Source organism: Aotus nancymaae, unplaced genomic scaffold (genome assembly GCF_030222135.1).
Source record: "Aotus nancymaae isolate 86718 unplaced genomic scaffold, 86718_ANA_hifiasm-v0.15.2.pri h1tg000001l, whole genome shotgun sequence".
Classification (NCBI taxonomy): domain Eukaryota; kingdom Metazoa; phylum Chordata; class Mammalia; order Primates; family Aotidae; genus Aotus; species Aotus nancymaae.
Window position 1 is genome coordinate 3,916,545 of NW_026988412.1, and position 12,567 is coordinate 3,929,111.

Here is a 12,567-nt window from a genome sequence, read left to right on the forward strand (position 1 = left end):
ATTGCAAGCTGACCCCAATGTGGGTAGAAAAAGTCTAATCATCCTTTAACTCTAGAACACCAGTCTTGTACTCACAAGAAATGGTGACCAGTTCTGACTCTGACACTTATTAGTTAATTTTCCATGCCTCAATGTCCTCATCTGGGAAATGGTAATGATACAGGATGTGTACCTTACAGGGCTCTTGTGAAATTCCATTTTTAAAACAATATATATGAAAGAGCTTTATAGACTATAAAAGTATTTTATTTATTCTGGTGTTATTGGTACATTATCATAAATTATTATTTGTTATTAATTATCATTATTATTATTATTTCTTCATCCAGGTAATCTCTCTGGAAGACATTTTTCTAGCTATGAACTAGCATCGTTTATGGGATCTTGACCTGATGACTGACCTCTGTGGTCTGTTCTTTGTCTAGGGGTCTCTGATTTTGATGGTTGCTGGAAATAGGCTATAGCAGATGCCTTCGGTGACCCCCGTGGTCCCCCAAGCACACTCCAATCCTGAACATGCAGCCTGATTCTGGCTGAAAGTCCATGTGACCCTCTGTCTGAGGGCTTTCTGTGACCATGGAGTTCCAGGGTACACTGAGTGTTCCAGGGACTTACACTTCCAGGAGCCCCCTCGATTGATGATAGATGGGAACTGGATAATAAATACCCCCATCTTCCTTGCCCCTCGATTGAGACTACTCTGCAGCGTGTGGTACCCAGTATCCGTGGGACTCTGCCTCAAGTGCCCACAGTGATCACCTGCTCATTAAAGCACAGGGTGCTGCCTGCCTTCCCTGTTCTGTCCCACCCTCCATTCCCCTATCTGTGCATCTTGAGGCCACCTCCTAAATAAGCCGCTTGCATTCAAAACCCTGTCTTAAATCTGTTTCTGGGGAAACCTAAATTAAGACAGAGGCCTTTATGAGACTTAAGGGCAATATTAAAGACAGAGAAGAGCCAAGGAGCAGCAGGCAAGCCCATCAGGGAGGAGTGACAGTTTTGGCAAAGTAGAAACATGTTGGCGTGTCCGAGCTCTGCAGGTTTTGCATTTAACAGGACAGCCACTAACAAGGGTGCCACTACATGAGTGACAGAAATATCGGCCTTCAAATGCACAAAGACAAATGTACAAGAATGCTTACTAGACAACTATTTCTAATAGCAGAACAGTGGGAAATACGTAAAATATTAATTTATAGAAAAACAGAAAATTATGACACCTGTAGTCTATAGTGTATTACACTGTCATTAAACATAGAAGAGTGTATTTTTATATGCTGATAGAGAACATTTATACAAATGTTCTTGATATATTGAGTCAAAAATTGCAGAAAAATCTTACAGGATAGCCCAACTTTGTATTTTTATTAATTCATTTTTAGAGACAGAGACTCGCCACATTGCCCAGGCTGGTCTGAAACTCCAGGGCTCAAGTGATTCTCCTGCCTCGGTCTCCCAAAGTGCTGGTATTACAGATGTAAGCCACCATGCCAGCCCCAATATTTCTTTTAAATACATCTATCTATGTGTTTGTACCTGGATTTACATTTTTTTAAAAATTAAAAATACACACACACTTAGTAATAGCTCCAAGAATTAAAGTTAAAAGAGAACTGAGGGAATGGGAAGCTTTCATTCCCTCAGCTCTCTTTTAACTTTAATTTTCTGTATTACCTGGACTTTTGCAACACAAATGTGTTTTACACTTGTAGTTTTAAAAAATTTATTTTTACAACTTCAAATAATACCTTTAATTCACCGTAAAACAATGAATGCCATGTGGGAACACATCATTTCTGCCTGGAAAGTCAGGGTCAGCTTTGCAGAGGAGGTGGCATCTCTTCTGGATCATGAAGTGTGGCTTTGAGTTAATGCAGCGGTGGGAAGGGGAGCATCTCAAATGGCAGAAACACCAGGAGAGGAGGTGCATGCGGCCAAAGAGAGAAGCATGCCCCTAGCCTGGGAGCTCACGTGGACAGGAGCAAGGGAACCGTGGTGAGGTGTCCTGCCTGAAATACTGAGTTGAAGAAAGATATGTGAGGCCTTGACTTCCAGGCCAGGGACGTTATAGGCAGAATTTGTAAAGCCATGGAGCATTTTTGAGCTCAGGAAAGATGTCATCCGAGTTCTGATTTCAGGACTTTCGTCTGGCAAGAGTGTGAAAGGATAGTGCTATGGTTTGAATGGCCCCTCCAAATTCGTGTGGAAATTTAATTGCTTTTGTAACAGTACTGAGAGGTGGGGCATTTAAGAGGGGATTAGGTCAAGAGGGTTAGTTATCAGAGAAGTAGGTCCTGATAGAAGGATGAGCTCAGCCCCCCCACCCACTCTGACTCATGCACGTGCACTTCCTTACCACAGAATGCCTTCCCCCACGGTATAAGGCAGCAAGAACTTTCACCAGATGCAGCCTCCAGAACCATGGGCCAAATAAATCTATTTTTTTAATAAATTACCCTGTCTGTAGTATTCTGCTATAGCAATACAAAATAGACCAAGACAGATGGATATTAGGAATAAAGCACAGAGATCCGGAGGCTATTATAACAGTCCAGATGAAAGATACCAAGGTGTTGGGCAGTGTAGCCCACAGTGGGGTCCTGAGGGGGGCGCCCCAGTGCAGAGCTTGTGCAGAGAGTGGCCTCGGATCCCGTAGGGTTTAGAGGCCAACCACCAGGGAGCAGGAAGGAGCTGGAGGTGTGCCACAACAGCCAGACAACTGCATGCCATCAACAGGAGGGAACCAGGAGGCAGGGTGGCAGGTTTTGTTCTGTTCTGTCTGAGCTAACCATGGGGCCAAAATACATCCATCCCCATGCAGCATGTATTTTGGATCATATTTCAAAAAAGCACAAAAATTAAGTCGAGATTATAATCTCTTAAAAAACACTCATGGCCTTCAGGTCAGACCAAAACTACATTTTTTAAGTGCATCTAGACCCGTTTCCTTTTTTCTGGATAATTTCCTCTTTTTCTCCCTCTGCTGGAGTTTAACAAAAATCAACCAGTCACACTTCCTCCACTGTCAGAACTTGTCACCTCTGAGAGAAAATAAAACGTCCAAGCACACAGAGCATCAGTGACTTGTCCCAAACACAGTGGGGAGGAAGCAATGCCTTGTGTGACTTTCGAAGTGAGTTCTTTGTCACTGTTGTGCCTACTACGATGTACTATGATGATATTTGGGGCAGGAGGAGAGTGAGGAGGAGAGGCAAGAAGAGGGGGAGTGAGGGCTCCTCGGCCCACCCAGCACCTGCCAGTGAGGAAACTCTGCCGGCTGCGTGTGAACGTAGGGAATCCCCTCCCTGTGGTGTAGGTGTGCAGTGTGTGCAGTGTCACTTCCAGCTAATACTCACATGGAAATGATGAATAGCAAAGGAACACAAGGATGGGATCTCATGACCTTGATTTTTTTTAAGTTGAGTTATCTGGACAGTTTGAACGATCTCACACACTGTCTCATGCACTGTGTAACAGTATGATTTTTCTTTTCATTCTACAGAGAATAGACAACATGCTGAAAGGTGGAGTTCAAGAATGGACTGAAAGCCCTTGGGAAAGGCCACATTATGTCCCCCTGAAGCTTGTTTTACTTGGGAGATGGTGATAATGAAATTTTCTCAGAACTCTGGACCCTGAGGAAGGCTCAAGTGAGATATGGACTGTAGCTCTGGTTCCAACAATGATGTGAGTTACTCTGCATAAGAATGTAACAGACCTGAGTCTGAATAAGTGCTCTGTGCATTAAATTACGTTAAATAAAATCCTATTTTTTTGTGGGCTCAGTATTTTACTTCTCTTTCTCACGTAGCACAATGATAATAGTAATAAAATCAAAATTTTGATTAAGATCTTAGAATTTACTAAGTGCTTGTACATAAACTTTTTAAGGAAAATAACTTGACATTTAAAGAAAACTGTTACGATTCCTTTTTAAGTTGCTAAAATTTTTTACATTTTAATTGTTAGCCTCTAATTTCTGCTGCTACCTGCAAAAATGTTTATGCGAGAGTTTCACTAAAATGAGGCACAACTAAACTAATTTAGTCTTTGGAATTTGATCACAGAATCTCTGCTTGCTTCCAAATGTTTTAAGGCAGGATGATCCTTACTAATTGATAATAGCATCACATGGTGAGGAAGCACATGTGCATGAGACAGAGAGGGTGGGGACTGAACTCATTCTTTTATCAGGAACTTCTTCCTCTGATAACTAACCTTTTTGACCTAATCACCTCTTAAATGTCTCACCTCTCAATACTGTTTAAGGACATTAAAATCTTAAATAAATTAGTCAAAAGTACTTGACATAAACTTTCTCATATCTTAATTCCAAAAGCTGAAAAAACACTCAAACTAAAATCTGACACTCTTAGAAAATCAGTTTAGATATATAGGGAGGAAACTACGTGGTTTTCTACATAAGAGCCAAAAACTTTCACACTATTTGACAACACCATAAATAAAGATGAACTACCAGTGAAATATTTGCAATGCGTGTAACAAAGATTTAATCATCCTAATGTACAAAGAACTCTTACGTTACTCAGAGAAAAAGAACACACATTTAGCACTCCCAAAAGGGACTCTATGGTTTCTGTAAGTAAGAGAGAGAAAGAATCTTAAATTCCCTGGTGATTCTGTCCCTGAGCCCAGCTCCTTCACACAGTAGGTACATGTCAGGAGGGGGGCAGGGGTGGGCTTCTCCCTTCTCTGTCTCTTGTTATCTAGAAAGGCCTCAAATGAATAATAGTATCTCACTGTATTGGGCTTGGCCCTTGTATTTAAAGATAAATATATTGTTTCCCTTTCACACAGCACATGGCCCCCACCAAAATACAAGCCAGCTATTTTAACAAGTGCTTGTTTCAGGAAACAACTGTCTTATCCAATACAGGAGAAAAGATTGGCTATGCTAGACTAATTGGAGAGGCCGGGTCTTTCTCCAAAAAGGCACCAAACTAATTTTGCACATTGATCTTGACTTCTCGAAAACTTTCCTGTACATATTATCTTTCCTGAAACCCCTATGGGATGTGACAGCACTGAAAAAGAATGTCAATCACAGCAAGGGTTGATAGTACTGAAAATCTAGGAAATAGTATCTAGATCCATCGGCAGGCATTTGCAAAACACTGGGAGCATTCATTCAGTGGAATACTCTACACCTGTTAGAACAGATGACGCCAAGCATTGTGTATTGTTATGAAGGTGTCCAATACGTTGAGAGACAAAGGAGACAACATAAGAACAGGTATAACGTGATTCACTTATGTAATATTTAAGGTGTTTTCAGAATAGGCGAATATACTAAACTGAGCATGTTTATGTGTTTGTGTGTATGCATATGCATAATATATATCTAGAAGGATATTTGCCACAAGATAACTGTGTTATCTGTGTGGTTGCATTTAGGGTAAATTTTGCTTTTAGGTTTTTCATTTTATCTTTTCCTTTTTTGTCATTTCAATTTTTCATAATCAGTATGTATACATTATAAATCAAAAATAAATAATACAGCTATTTCCATTTTTACATAAAGTTTTTTCAAAACTGTTAAACTTTTTTTAAGTAAACTGAGCCAGGCGTGCTGGCTCATGCCTGTAATACCTGCACTTCAGGAGTCTGAGGCAGAAGGATCACTTGAATCGAGGAGTTTGAGACTACAATGAGTTATGATCATACCACTGCACTCCAGCCTAGGTGACAGAGCAAGATTCTGTTTCTAAAATCAATAAAAATAATTTTTAAAAGAGTAAATTGATACCAATAGGACAATCTTCACAGGAGCTTTCCGAGGCTTGCCTGCCAGGGATAAGGCATGATATCTGCCAACAACCACAAGGAATTCCTGCAAAAGACTCAGACAAGGTGTAGCAAAGAGGCCAGACCCGGTAACTCATGCTATAATCCCCGCACTTTGGGAGTCGAAGGCAGGTGGATCACTTGAGCCCAGTTCAAGACTAGCCTGGGCAACATGGAAAAAGCCCACCTCTTCAAAAAATACAAAAAAATTAGCTGAGCATAGTGGCACGTGCCTGTAGTCTCAGTTACCCAGGAGGCTGAGGTGGGAGGATCACCTGAGCCCAGGAGGTTGAGGCTGCAGTGAACTGTGATCATGCCACTGCACTCCAGCCTGGGTGACAGAGCAAGACCTTGTCTCAAAAAAAAAAAAAAGTAGCAAAGAAAAAATCTGTTTCAAGAGAGCCTAGCATTGAAGGTATTCTACGTTGTTCTCTTTTCTCTATTCTTGGCATGAGAAATATTGATGACCTCATACAAACTTCGGCAAACACATATTGATTATCAAGTATATTGCTAGGAACTGAAGATATGGAAATAAGCAAAATGTTTACTTAAAACCCTCAAGAAGCTTTTTGGGGAGATGATCACAAACAAATAATATCACTGACAATCTGCTCTAAAAAGAGAAGCAATTAATATTTCCTAGAGGGTTGAAGGAAGGTTTCCCAGACAAGATGGCATTTGAGTTGGGTCTTCACTGAACAGAGGCAAGTCAGATAGAGCAGGAAAAGGGAGGCACTCCAGGACAGGGGCCCTGCCCAGGTAAAGACCAAACGCAGGATTCTATTTTCTATTTCATGACCGGAACAGAGAGTAGAGGGCGAGAGGGCATCCAGGAGGTTGGAAGTGAAGGTGGGGAGCAGAACCCTGCTAAGCGGTTTGGACTTCATGCAGCATTTAAAAGGTCTATGAGAGAGGGCCATCATCATCAGGTTTGTTCAGCTGGAGAGAAGGACAGAAAGTCCCGGCATCACCTCTGGCCTGCAGAGCTGTGGGCAAGTGTTCCTGTCCGTTCTCCAGCATCCCAAAATTTGAGATTGTAAGTGGTGTGTAAACACACATTGGTTGAATGTGAATGTACAACCTGGATTCGTGGAAGTTTCCACTGGCTGAGAATGTGGGTGAAAGCGAGAAGCTAGTCTAAACGGTAGAGCTACTGTCCCCAGAGTAGAGACATGGACGTATCTTATCCCTAGGACTGACTTCAGCTTCTGACTTGGCTCAGCAGTCCCTGCTCTCAAGGCTGATGGACACAAGAATTTGCACACACCTTTCTGCTCCTTCTCGTCTGCTCTTCCATGTCACCTTTCTCAAGGCAGCCCTACTGTAATATAAGTTCCTTTAAAAAGAAAATGAAATTCTTACATGTCTGTCACCACAGCTCCTTGCAGTGAGAAATGGAAGGTGTGGCTTCTTTGAAAGAAAAATGATAAGACAGATAGAGTATTGGGTAACCGCAAGGTGTTGGCATGTGGGAGTTGAGTTTATTCACCAAGAGAGACGGAAAACCCTGTCTGCCCTTCCAATTCTTTTTATAATAAGTTTTAATCGCTGTTTATGCTTTCAGGATGTGGTGCTTGGCACGAAAACCAGTCCCCTTGCAGCCCACATTTCGGAGGAGGCGCTGGGCGACTGTGAGTAAACACCACGACAATGGAATTCCACCGGACCCAAGTAAGTCTTTCATCTGTTTGTGGGACTGACAAGCAGGCTGGCAGTGGACGCACAATGAGGAAGCTGAGGCTCTGCAGGCTTGTTTGCAGAACTTACCCAGGAAACTGATACCCTCTGAAAGTGCTCCTTCATTCCAATGTCACTGCAGATCAGGCAGGTAAAAGGATTACTCTGGTGTCCCTGGCCTCTGCCCCATTGTCTGCACAAGCCGACGCTAAATGGGGTAACTTAACCCCCAAAGAGATAACCAACTGCTGTGTGTGTACTCACATTTAAAGCTGGCAATTCCCATGAAGTGACCGGGTTGCTTTCTGGGTCTTTGCTTCTAACATGTTGGTAGCAGAATCTTGAGATAGTTTTGGACCAAAGAGGTTAGGTTGTCTAAGAAAAAGTCCAGGGTTCTGCCCCCATATCCCTCATGCCAAAAGAATCCACTAGGGGTGCAAACACAAAGGAAACCCATGTTAAGGCACAACGCACATCTCTCAAGAATTTTTTTTTAATTGTGAACTTGACTTAGAAGTCTCATATGCTTTCTTTGAAGAAAATTTTATTTTTAATCCCAAAGAAGAGAGAAAAGGTGTTTTGAAGCTGTGATAAAGCTTGTGGTTTCTGTTTTGATGAAACAGGCAGAAAAAGCCAAAGTCTGCTCCAAGCTCTTCCTCTGTGTATGAGTCGGAGAACCTCAGGGTTCTGCCCCTCCACCAGCAGCCAGCCCAGACTGACCCTAGCCAGCACCAGCCAGCCAGAAAGCCCAAAAAATAACTCTCCTACCATTAGCCAGGACATTCTCTGGTTCCCCTTTATTGATAGAAATCTTCCACAAAATAAATAACATTTACTATGTTTTTGAAGCAGAAACATAGAAGAAAGCAAACATCATTTGTAATCTCACTATCCTGGTAACCCTTGTTGACAATTTTTCTTTAAAAATGTAAGTAACATACCAGACACATGGTAAAAAACACTCAAATATTATGGAAGGTAAAAATAATTTTAAATAAAACAAACCTTTATCCCAAAGATAACTACTATTAACATTGTGTTGAGTTTGCTTCCAGACCAGAAAAAGAAATGTGTGTGGGCAGGGTGTGGTGGCCTACACCTGTAATCCCAGCACTTTGGGAGACTGAGGCAAGCGGATCACCTGCAGTCAGGAGTTCAAAACCAGCCTGGCCAAAATGGTGAAACCCCATCTCTACAAAAAAAAAAAAAAAAAAAATTGTAGTCAGACGCGAGGTGCATGCCTGTAGTCCCAGCTACTTGGGAGGCTGAGGCACGAGAATCACTTGAACCCGGAGGGTGGAGGTTGCAGTAAGCCAAGATCATACCACTAAACTCCAGTCTGGGCAACAGAGTGAGACTCTGTCTCAAAAAAAAAAAAAAGGAAATGCATGCATATACCAGCAAAATGTATGCAGCCTTTCATAACCAACATCAAGAAAATAGCAAAACAGTCACAGTATTCTATATCCTTCCTTCTCACCTAGTTATGCATCTTGGAGGCTGGGCACAGTGGGTCACACCTGCAATCCCAGTACTTTGGGAGGCTGAGGCAGGCAGATCACTTGAGGTCAGGAGTTTGAGACCAGCCTGGCCAACATGGTGAAACCCCGTCTCTGTTAAAAATACATATATATATATATACACACACACACACACACATACATATACACACACAAACACACATCTTGGGGAGTTTGTCACATCTGCTGAATACAAATTACCTCATTTTTTTTAATGGCCCATTCTATGGATGCATCATAACTAATCTGTCTAGTCTCCCGTGGGAAGCTTAGAAGAACTGCATGAACTGTGGTCCATCCATTCTTCAGTTTCCTCATCTGCAAAATGGGAGTGGCATGGTAAATGGGTGGATACATGGAAAACACTTCAGGGAGCCTGTGATATTACACAGTAAGCCATTAATATCATTAGCCATTAGTATGAGTGCAATTTTCTATTAGAAAGTTTATAGACAAATATTAGCCACTGTTTTAGGTAAATCTGAAAGATGTTACTACGAAAAGTAGACCAACATGAAAGCCTGCCCTGTATTTTTGAGCCAACCCCGTCAGAACACCTAAAAAGACTGACATGTCTATGGCCCATTGTGATGACAGCATTACATTTTCTAAAACACACAGTAATTTCCCAAATGAAGCCACAGCTTCAGGCAACATTGTCAGGAGACATGTTGGTCAAGAGAAATCAAGAAGACTACTGTAGCCAATTGACAATGCAAGGAAAATCACGGTGAGCAGAATGTAATTACCTGAACTGGAACTCAGCCAGGGTGTCTATCTGCCCAGCAAAAGGAAATTAGAACAGATGTGAGGGGAGAAGGTTTAGTTTTGGCCAACATTTCCCAAGACAATCTTTCCATCGGTAGTAAGGTCATTATATCCAGGCATTAAGGAGAACCACAGAAGGTTAGGGCTTAAAGGAACAACTCCTAAGAGACCGGTTAGTTTAGCCTCCTCATTCTACAAATGAGAGGTTAACTGACTTCCCTGAGTAACAAAGCCAGTTGTCAGAAGAGCCAGGGTTAGCTGAAAATCTCTTAACATCCAAACCAGTATTGATTACATCAAATTACACTGGCTTATTTGTGTAGAATCCTAGGATGCCCATTTGCTGCCCGTTATCAAAATAAGTCAAGACGTGTGAATTGGGGAATAATTAAATGTTTTAAATTAGTCCCTGTAAGGCCGGTCGCCTTGCCAGGAGATCGGACACACACACCCCTCCCTCTCCAGGAGCTCAGACATGCCCACCCCCCTCACACAGCCTAGCCCTCCCTTAAAAAACCCCGCCAAAATGCAAAAGAAGTCTTGTAAATCTATCCAATAGCGTTCAAGTCTTAGCTACCCAATAGCAGTCGAGTCTTGTAAATCTACCCCATAGCAGTCAAGTCTTGTAAATCTGCCCGATAGCATTCAAGCCCTGCCTACCTGCCAATAGCAAGCTTGCCTGCTCCCTATAAAACCCCACGTCTGAGAGGAGTCCGTGCAACTTCTCCAGCCCCTCCTGTTAGACCACAGAACCTCGCCCAGGAGCTGAATAAATTCGCATTGGATCTTCTTGTGCTGGCCTCAGTTTCTTCATTTTAAACTCAGCAAGAACCCAAGGACCCTTACAGTCCCTATCAGTGACATCATACAAGTATTTAAGAGGCTCAGAGATCAGGACATTTTTGCTGTTATTAGAGGGCAGTGTTTCAACCTGCTTTACACTCTAGGGTTCTTCACCTAAAGGAGAGGCCAAAATGATGGCATTCTAGATCTCTGACCCTCCCTGTTCCCACTTTGACCTCAGCAATACTGTTTCTACAACATTTTATGTATTAAGTGGTTTTACGTAAAATATTTTGATGTAAGGATCCACTGCTAAAGCAAAAGATTTTAATGCTGCTATTTTTGGCACTAGAGTTCAAGGCTACGTAATTTTTAAAAATTCATTTGGGAGAAATTTGAATGAGGAATATTGAATGTTCCCAAAAAAACAACAGTTGTTTAAGTAGGTTGATCTTGAAGAGAGTTGTTTTCCCCTTACGCCATCTTTTATTACAATAATGACCTGGCATTTCCCAAAAGCCATTTAATTGGGAATTCATAAAATTTATTTAGAAGCAGCCAATAAGGAGAAAAAAGCCCAAAAGCTGAGGAGCTTTACAGGTGAATGTACATAATTTATTCACATGGTGTCATTGGCACGACAGCCTTAAAACTATATCTCAGTACATTTTTTGGTAATAATTTCCTAAAATTTTCCAAAGGAGATGGAGGGACATTGCAGCATCTTGTGACTGTATGTCACACCACTGAACTGTACATTTAAAAGTGGTAAAGATCATAAATTTTATGTTTATGTGTGAGTATTTTAAACAAAACTAAAAATAAAATAAATTTAAAATTAAGAAGGGTGCCTTCTTCAGTTCTTTCTCCTTCCTGTTGGTTAGAATGCAGATGTGATGTCTGGTGCTCCAGCAGCCATCTTAAACCATATAGTGGAAGCAGCATGCTGAAGATGGTGGAGCAACAAAATACTGGGTAAAGAGCAATAAGATTTTATGCAATGAAATCTGATCTCTGACATTGAAGGCACCATGCCAACCCCTGCATGACCTACCTCTGGGTCCATTATGTAAAAAAATAAATAAATTTCTATTATATCTAATTTTCTTAAAGTTACCAAAGAAGACATTTGTGTCGTATGTATTAATCATATCAGGAGAATGAGACTATTGTCCCAAATCACTTTTATCCTGCTTATTTTTCTTCAAATGTTCAAATACAGCCATAATACAAAGCCATATTTCTCAAAGTGTTGTCTCTAAACCAGCAACATCAGCATCACCTGGAACTTGCTAGAAATGCCCCTAGATATCCTGGCTTAGACACAGCAGGTGCTGAGACTGGCAATCTGTATGTTAGTCATCTTTCCGGGGTATTCTGATGCACAGCAAGATAAGAGAACCACTAACACAGAGTAACACAAAGTATTTCTGTTTGCATAGTGTCTATGATAAGAGCTGGGGGCCTGCAATCAAGAGTCCTGGGTTTGAATTTCTTCTTTCTCACTTAGCATCTATGTAGCACTTGAAAGATGACTTCACCTCTTTAAGCCTCAATTTCCCCAACTGTGTGATGGACAAGAATTAACATTATCCATAACCACAAGTTGTTGAAAAGATTTAATAGGATAATTTGTGTAAAGCTCTTAATTGGTAAATGTATACTATTTAATGAAGAATCAGTAATAGAATGTTATTCTTGCTTCATGCTGTACAGAGCCCCACAGCTTGACAGAAAACAAGCATGACAAACAGGTTTGAGAAAAAGGGTGGAATGCTGGGAAAGTTTTTTGTAGAAAAATAAAATGAACAGAACTGAAGGAGACTTAAAATTACTTGCAAGAAAAAACAACAAAGAAGAAAACAATATTAACAATAATAGGTGACATTTATAAACGCTCACTGTGTAACAGATGCTATGTTAGCCACTTTGCTTGTTTAACTTATTAAATCCTCATAACAATTCCCTGCTACATATACTATAGTTCTGCCCGTTTTATGAGGAAACTGAG